Source organism: Bison bison, unplaced genomic scaffold, assembly GCF_000754665.1.
Source record: "Bison bison bison isolate TAMUID 2011002044 unplaced genomic scaffold, Bison_UMD1.0 scf7180017864370, whole genome shotgun sequence".
Taxonomy (NCBI): domain Eukaryota; kingdom Metazoa; phylum Chordata; class Mammalia; order Artiodactyla; family Bovidae; genus Bison; species Bison bison.
In genome coordinates this window covers 12069549-12078426 of record NW_011494942.1, presented here as the reverse complement: position 1 = coordinate 12078426, position 8878 = coordinate 12069549, and the positions used below count along the sequence as shown (strand labels likewise).

General features: G+C 43.6%; 2 pseudogenes; one reads left to right on the top strand and one right to left on the bottom strand.

The window, feature by feature from the left end:
• The first annotated feature begins 1669 nt into the window (after nucleotides 1-1669).
• On the top strand, nucleotides 1670-2141 carry LOC105000234 (annotated as a pseudogene).
• Nucleotides 2142-6745: 4604 nt separating this feature from the next.
• LOC105000270 lies at nucleotides 6746-7942 on the bottom strand (annotated as a pseudogene).
• Between the last annotated feature and the right edge of the window lie 936 nt (nucleotides 7943-8878).

Genomic DNA, 8878 nt, shown 5'->3' with positions numbered 1-8878 from the left:
TGGAAGCACAGAGTCTCAACCACTGGACCACCAGGAAAGTGCCCATTACTGGAGCTTAATGAAGGCTTTAATAGGGGAGGTAGAGGCTGCTACCCAACCATCTTGGTGTGCACTCTGCTGGTCCCACACGGAGTTTTTCAGCCAAAACTTTACTGCATCACAGCACAGCATAGAAAACAGTCTGCCAGGAACTATCTCCCCAAAATGAAGCAATGCAGAGGGTGGGGTGGGAAAAGGAACAAGAAACAATGATGAAAATATTATAATTATTTGACCTTTCAGGAGAAGTTTCAAACATATTAAGAAAGCTTGTTTAATAAGCAGAACATTGGTACATTGTTCTGGCACATGGCATTTGTAGACAAAACTGAGAAAAAGGAAGTAAAAAAATTTTTTAGTTTGGAATTGAAAAGCCAAATTTTAGTATTTTTCTGTGTTCACAAAAAATAACTTTATTTAAAAAATTAAATCCTTATGTAAAGAATATTTTAGGGCCATGAAAATACCATCATAATGATGGACACATGTCATTTACATTTGTCCAAACCCATATGGACTTCCCAGGTGGCATTGGTGATAAAGAATCCATCTGCCAGTGCAGGTAGGTATAAGAGACCTGGGTTCGATTCCTGGGTCGGGAAGATCCCCTGGAGGAGGGCATGGCAACCCACTCCAATATTCTTGCCTGGAGAATTCCCATGGGCAGAGGTTGGTGGGCTACAGTCCATAGGGTCACAAAGAGTTGGACACGACTGAAGTGACTCAGAGAGGGTAGCTGTTCCCTTCTCCAGAGGATCTTCCCAACACAGGGATTGAACCCAGGTCTCTTGCATTGCAGGTGGATTCTTTACCAGCTGAGCCACAAGGGAAGCCCAGGAATAATGGTTAGATAAAACTTAACACTCCCATAAGAACACTTTCTCTCCTTTTTCAGTTTTCAAACCCAAGAGCCGGCTTAATCACCAGCGCCCTCTTCCAAATGCTCCTTATCATTTGGTTGTTGCTGCTTGTCAGCACCTGGCTACTCTTTGTTCTCTCTGCTTGGGCTCTGGGCACAAAAGTGAAGTTGTTAGTTTTTTGCCAACAGTCTCCATGATGTCTGGTAGGAAATAATTGATCCTTCCTTCATTGTTTGTAGTGAAAGCCTGTCTCCAGTTCTATAAGCTTTCCTCTGCATCTTGCCTAGAGAAGACAAGACAGACATACTTTCCCTGGGTCCTGGCCATCTGACCCACTCCCCAAGCCTTGTTTTCTCTAGATCAGGAGATTGAGGCAATCACCATTCACCCTGAGGGGTAGCAGATGAAGGGGCTGTGTGTGGGAGTGAAAAAGCCTAGTTTTAAAGAGAGAATATTGTGGGCACCATACCTGCCAGGATAGCCTAGTCTAATGAGAAATCTTTATTTTTTTCATAGTTTCAACAATATTCTGATCAGCATGCCTTTCTCATCACTAGTCCTATCTGAGATTTTAACACTATTCTCTGTTCATGAGGGGAAAAAAAAATCTATATTTAGTTTAAAACCATTACATCATCAAGAGGGCAAAGTTTAAAGTACTTGACCTGTTTCTGAACATTGTTACAGAGCTGTCTTAAAAATGAGACAGAAGAATGTTTTCAAGAGTCCTAGGAAAATGTTATTTCTTAAGATATAGACTATACCTTTTCATGAAGATGGCACCGAATATGAAGAAGGAAGCCCCTGCCCCTCCTAAAACTGAAGCCAAAGCAAAGGCTTTGAAGGCCAAGAAAGCAGTGTTGAAAGGTGTCCACAGCCACAAGAAAAAGAAGATCCGGACATCGCCCACCTTCCGGCGGCCCAAAACACTGCAGCTCAGGAGGCAGCACAAATATCCCCGGAAGAGCGCCCCAGGAGAAACAGACTTGACCGCTATGCCATCGTCAAACTCCCCTCACCACCGAGTCAGCCATGAAGTAAATAGAAGACAACACACTGGTATCCATTGTGGATGTCAAGGCCAACAAGCACCAAATTAAACAGGCTGTGAAAAAGCCCTATGACACTGACATGGCTAAGGTCAATACTCTGATCAGGCCTGATGGAGAGAAGAAGGCATACGTTCAACTGGCTCCTAACTATGATGCTTTGGATGTTGCCAACAAAATTGGGATCATCTAAACTGAGTCCAACTGGTTAATTCCAAATATAAAAGTTTTCACTATGTGGAAAAAAAAAGATATAGACTGTACATGGGGTGCTGTGGGGAGTCATGGATGCTGGTCATAGTCTTGATAGTCACATTTTATTCGTTGGTAATGAAATTCCAGGTAAGTGTGGGCTGCACAGCCTCTGTTCAGTTGTGCCGAATAGAAATGTGGAGTTTTGGGTGACGCAGAAAGAAGAGTAGCTTCTATTGCGTTGCTAGACAAAGGGGCCCACAATGGGTGAATTCCCTGAAGACAGTGCCCTGGAGGGAGTAGTGAGAAGTTTTATAGTGATCAAGGCGCAGAGCATGATCAGCTCTTGGACTGATGGACATCAAGGTGAAGTTTCAAGCATCATCCATTTTCTGGTTTCAACCAGTGTAGGGTCTGTATTCTTGTGGTCAGCAGTTTTCATCTGAGTGGAGGGTAGAGAGGGCGGTCTGCCCCCAGTAAAATCAACTTAGGAATGTGTGTCAGGCCTTTATCTATGTCTTTCAGGGAACTGGGAATATGATGATTCTGTTATGTGGCAGAATTATCATCTAAATTGCTACCAGTTCCCTAGTCCAACAGCTCTTCTTTGTTTCTACATCTTGACATTTCCTAATCATTAACTCTTGAATCAGCATTTTACTTCAAAAGTCAAGGACAGAGGGGCTTGTACCCAGTTCCACAGGGATCAGACCTGACCTTTTTCTTTACCTCATACTCTATACCCAAATCCTGTTGATTCTGCTTTCAAAATATAGTGTGTTCCTATATCAATCATGTCTTAACATTACATCTTAGTCCAAAACATCATTATCTATTTTCCAGGCCATTGAAATAGATTTTACTTCCATTACCTTTGACCACTTTCCCATCCACCCAGCTGTTGGGTTGGGCCACCGAGTCTCCAAAGGTTCAAATGACAAATTTTTTTCAAGGAAATTGGCTTGGTGGTTCCTCCCTCCCCTGGGTTGTTTTTGCGTTATCTGCATGGTTATCCCTGAGTCATCCTTGATGTATGGGATCCAGGTGATGTATGGGATACTAGAGATGACTACATAAGTAAGAATATGGAGCTGCTGGGACTTTCCTTGTGGTCCAGTGGTTAAGATTCTGTGCTTCCAATGCAGGGGCCACAGCGGGTTCCATTCCTGGTTGGTGAATTAAGATCCCACATGCCCTGTGGTGGGGCTTCCCAGGTGGCTTAGTGGTAAAGAATCTACCTGCAATGCTGGAGACACAGGATATGCGGGTTTGATCCCTGGGTCAGGAAGATCCCCTGCAGGAAGGCATGGCAACCCACTCTAGTAGTCTTGACTGGAGAATACCATGGACAGAGGAGCCTGGCGGTCTATAGTTCATAGGGTCCCAAAGAGTCGGACACGACTGAGCGACTGAACTGAACTGAACTGAACCACACTATTTGAAGAATGACGATCTAATGTGGACACAATTATAGTAAAGTCAATGCCACTTGGCAAACTGAACTGTACAAGAAGCCTGTTTTTCTACAGTCCTACACTCTACCTGCTGAACTATGGCAGGGAGTATAGCAGTCTATTCTTCTATAACCTAATTTCTGTTTGGAGCCCCCATTCTTCCAATGCAGCAGGAATTAATCTGTCAGTTCAGGGATTTCCTCCCACATTTCCCAGAGTTGCATCAAATTTCTGGAGAATGTTCAACGGACAAGAGGTTGGGAGTGGAAGTACAGTTTGAATGTGACCTCTGGTCACCATCTGTCCATGCTGGCGGGTATCACTGGGATGGACAACACTGGGAATGGGAAAGACCTGCCACTCCAGCTCCCACAAGGACCACACCTTCAGTATCTATCCATTGGACACACCTCGAGGTCATTTTTCTAGGCTGTTTCGAGGGACCCAAAAACCTATCTGGAGCTTTGGTAATGCCTCTTTCCCGCCTGACTCTTGAATGAGTGAGGGAGAAGGGGAGGGGGTAGGCCCATCTCGAGGCCACATTAGCATCTATGTTCCAGCTTCTTCCTACACCAGGAAATCTTTGTCAGGGATCCCATCCTCTACATTACTGAGTAGATTCCTACATCTTATTTATGCCCTGCACACGTCCCATTCTCTTTGGGGCGTCAAAAGCCAAAAGATGCTCATTATTTTATGCTTTCTGTTAATTTATTCTGCCCGAGGGTGTGCATGCTCAGTCATTCAGTCATGTCCGTCTCTTTGCGACCCTATGGACTGTAGCCCTTCAGGATCCTCTGTCCGTGGGATTCTCTAGGAAAGAATACTGGGGTGAGTTGCCATACCCTCCTCCAGGAAGATGTCCCTGAGTCAAGGATCAAACCCAAGTCTTTTACATCTTCTGCATTGGCAGGCAGGTTCTTTACCACTAGCGCCACCTGGGAAGTACCTGGCCTGAGGATAATAGAATTCAAATAACCTATCTGCTGTTTGGAAGACATTAAGAGTGAAGAAGTAGAGAAAATAATAGAGGAAAGCAGTGGCTAGTACTTTAAAAATGTATCCTACCTCATAACTTTCTATTGATGAATTCCCTAACAAAGGTATGAAGCACAGACTGGAGTGGCGTCTGAAACAGACTAAACCTCTTGACGCATACTAAATGATGATTACGTGCTCTAATATGATACATGGGAGCTCTTAAAAATATTATTTGCAACAACTTAGAATGTAATTATATTATATGGGGTCCATTTCTACTATGATCAGACCATAGAATGCTAGGCTAATCAACCACTTAACTTTCTAAGCATAGATTTTCCTATTTGTAAAGTGGGGATAATAACCTCTACTTCACACAATTTTGTGGAAATTAAATCACGTTAAATAATCAAGGTGATGCATCACAACCAGTAAGTCAGCTCTTATTTGTTCATTCATCCATTTATCAACTCATGGGTTCACCCTTTCTGTCATCAGGTATGCATGCCTTTCTCCTGTACAGCAAGGCTACAGCCACTGTTTTTTGTTTTTTTTTAATTAAGGTGGATGGCTCTTTCTTTCTTTCTGGCTGCATCAGATCTTAGTTGCAGTTAAAGCATGTGGGATCTTTGTTGCAGCATTTAGATCCTTTGTTGTGGTACATGGGCTTCTCTCTAGTTGGGGCACATCAGTAGTCAGAGTGTATGGGCTTAGTTGCCCTGGCACACATGGGTTCTTAATTCCCCGCCCAGGGATGTCCCCTGCATTGGAAGGCAGATTTGTAACCACTGGACCACCAGGAAAGTCCCCAGCTGCTGTTAATGAAGCCTTTGCCATATATATACAAACAGGTCTTTGGGTGGGTGTAACTGCCCTAGCCATTTATCAAGTCAGTTATAGATAGAAGCCCTAAGTAAGATCAGTGAAGATAAGCCCTGGATTCACCATTCCCAAGGATCCTATGAACAACACTCATGACTAGGGCCTCCCCATTGCCCTTACTGGTTTTCAGCAGATGAGTAGTTTAGAGCAAAAATAGTAACTTATGGACAACAATATCTCCCTCACCTTTTCTCTAAAGAAATATTATCAATGATACTTTATATGCGTCACATAGAGACTTGGATGAGATAAATTCTTAAATCTAGAGCAGAGTTCATAACTATTCCTTCTCTTTTCATTGCAGTGTAATTTTTATACAATTACATGAACTGATCTTACATGTTCAAGTCAATGAATTTTTGACAACTCTACACACCACCCTGAACAAGAATTAAACATTTTAATCACCATCCCCACAATTTACCCTCATGGGCTTCCCTGGTGGCTCAGACGGTAAGGAATCTGCCTGCAATGCAGGAGACACGGGTTTGATTCCTGGGTCAGGAATATTCCCTGGAGAAGGAAACGGCAACCCGCTTCAGTATTCTTGCCTGGAGAATTCCATGGACAGAGGAGACTGGCGGGCTATAGTCCATGGGGTTGCAAAGAGCCAGACACGAATGAGCATAAAGCTAGGAATTTACTTTCATGCCCCTTTCTAGTCAATTCTCCTACCAATATGGCTGAATTTGTTAAATTGTCAGAGTTCCCAAATGTTCTTAGGGATGCCTTCTATTTTAGTTATCATTTGAATTCTCACAACTTTCATCTGTTGGAAGTAAACTAATGAGAGACAAAGCTTGCTGCATCATCTCAAAATCCATAACTATTCTGAGAGGTTGGAACTATTCCTCCTTTCATTTTACAGATGAGAAAACTGAAGCTTAATGAGATAAAGTCAGTTACCCAAAGGTCAAAATTCTCTGAAGTGGCAGAGCTGGAATTTGAACTCAGATGGGTCTGATTATAGAACTTTTATTTTTTTAAAAGACACATCTATTCAGCATCATGATCAGACTATTACATTTAGCATGTAATGTACCAGTACCAGTACCGTGGGTACAAAATGTACTGGTACCATGTACCAGTAGCATGGGTACAAAAAAAACCCAACTAAAACACTTCGTTGGAATACTTTGCACTTTCCACAGGAGAGAAACTAAAATAACCTATTATACAATTAGTCACAAACTCAGTCCTGGAGGTTTCTCATCCATACATGTGAGTATTGTCTAAAACATGTCTTCTTGGTTGCAGCTAGGCCCCGCCACCACTGTGCCTGGCTGAGTTCTCGTCTGTTGTAACCTGTGGCTTCTCTGTCACTTGTCTGACTATCCTTTCTTCCTAAGCTTTGTTTCCTGGCAGTAATGAAAACCTTCTGTCGCTGCCATAGCTACTGCTGGAACTGCCATAGCCACCTTGGTTTCATGGTTTGGCAAAGTATTGGCCTCCACCACCACTAAACTTCTGCCTCCAAAGTTTCCTCCTGTCATGGGTCCAAAATGTGAAGCTTGACTATTGTAACTGCCAAAACCATTGTAGCTTTTGCCACCTCCAAAATTGTTTTCGTCATCACCAATTCCGTTATGGGGCTTCCCTGGTAGCTCAGCTGGTAAAGAATCTGCCTGCGATGTGAGAGACCTGAGTTTGATCCCTAGGTTGGAAAGATCCCCTGGAGGAGGGCACAGCAACCCACTCCAGTATTCTTGCCTGGAGAATCCCCATGGACAGAGGAGCCTGGGGGCTTGAAGAGTCGGACACAACTGAGCAACTAAGCATAGCACAAATCCATTATAGCCGTCTCCACTGCCTCCGTATCCGCCACCACCACAGCTGCCACCAAAGCCACCTTGACCACTGAAGTCTCCTCCTCAACCAAAGTTGTCATTCCCACCGAAATCACTAGCCATCATTCATTCACCAGCCAGTGAAGTCCTAACCATCTCTTGCTCAGCTTAGGCTTTCCTTACTTCACAGTCGTGGTCATTCACAGGGTAGTTGATAGTCTTGGCTACAGAGTCATGGTATCAAAGGTTACGAAAGCAAAGTCTCTTTTTGCCACTGCCTCGGTCAGTCATGATTTCAAACACTTCAGTTTCCCTATACTGTTCAAAATAATCTCTCAGGTGATATTCTTCAGTGTCTTCTTTAGTGCCACCCATAAAAATCTTTTTTTCACAGTTAAGTGGGCACCAGATCTTTGAGAATCTTCTCCTGAGACAGCCCTCTTGGGCTCCACAACTCTTCCATCACCTTACGTGGCCTTGCCTTCCTGGCCGCATCCACCCCTCCACAAGGCACATGTGACAAACCCGAAGCCTCTGGAGTGCTTGGTGTTTGGAGCCCTCATTACCATGCAGTCTGTGAGTGTTCCCCATTGCTCAGAATGGCTCCTTGGACTCTCCTCAGTTGTTTCAAAGCTCAGAAGTTTGACAAAGAGCTTCTGCAGCTGTTTGGTTTCTTTGGGAGACTCTGAGTTAGACAATCATGCAACAGCGAGGGTGGGTGGACACTTTAATGATGCTTACTGGGCAGCGTCCATGGGCAGAAAGGCTGGAACTTGACTTTTAAATCACTGTACTAAAGAGCAGGTATATCTTGAGGTTTGGCTCCTGACTGCAATTGTCCTGGGTCTGAATTTTGGGCATCTGCTATTATGACATCTGCTATAGATAGCATTAGTCACTCAGTTGTGTCTGACTCTGCGACCCCATGGACTATAGATTGCCAGGCTCCTCCATCCATTAAATTCTTCAGGTGATAATACTGGAGTGGGTTGCCATTCCCTTCTCAAGGGGATCTTCCCGACCCAGGGATCGAACCTGGGTCTCCTGCATTGCAGGCAGATGATTTACCATCTGAGCATTGTAGGCAGATGATTTACCATCTGAGTTACATCTGAGCTACACATCCTTATGATGACAAAAGGAGAAAGAATAAGTTGGTTGACTTAATACCATCATACAGTATAACTTCCATGTCCTTTATAGTATCTTCACAAGCCTTGTTACCCTTTCATTAGCTTATGCCTGCAACATTTCTATCAGTTGGTGGTTAAGAACCATCATGGTGATCATGATAATGATGAGAATTATGAAAACAAACATTTCTGAGCACTTACTATATTTAAGGCGCCATATGAGGCCCTGTACCTTAATTTCCTCATTTAGTTCTCATAACCACTTTCAGGGTAGAATCTGTCATTAACATTTTTACTGACTAAAATATTGAGACTTTAGAGAGCCTGAGTCACTTGCCCAGTGCTGTCCAGTTAAGAAGGTGGTAGAACTGATTTTGAATCTTGTCAGGCTGTCCCAAGAGCCTGCGTTTCAACCACCACCCTATACAGCCTCTTAATCCTCTATGCCCTCAGTCCTGTTAATAAAGAATGGTCTTGGTTCCTGCCTGAACTAGATTCCAC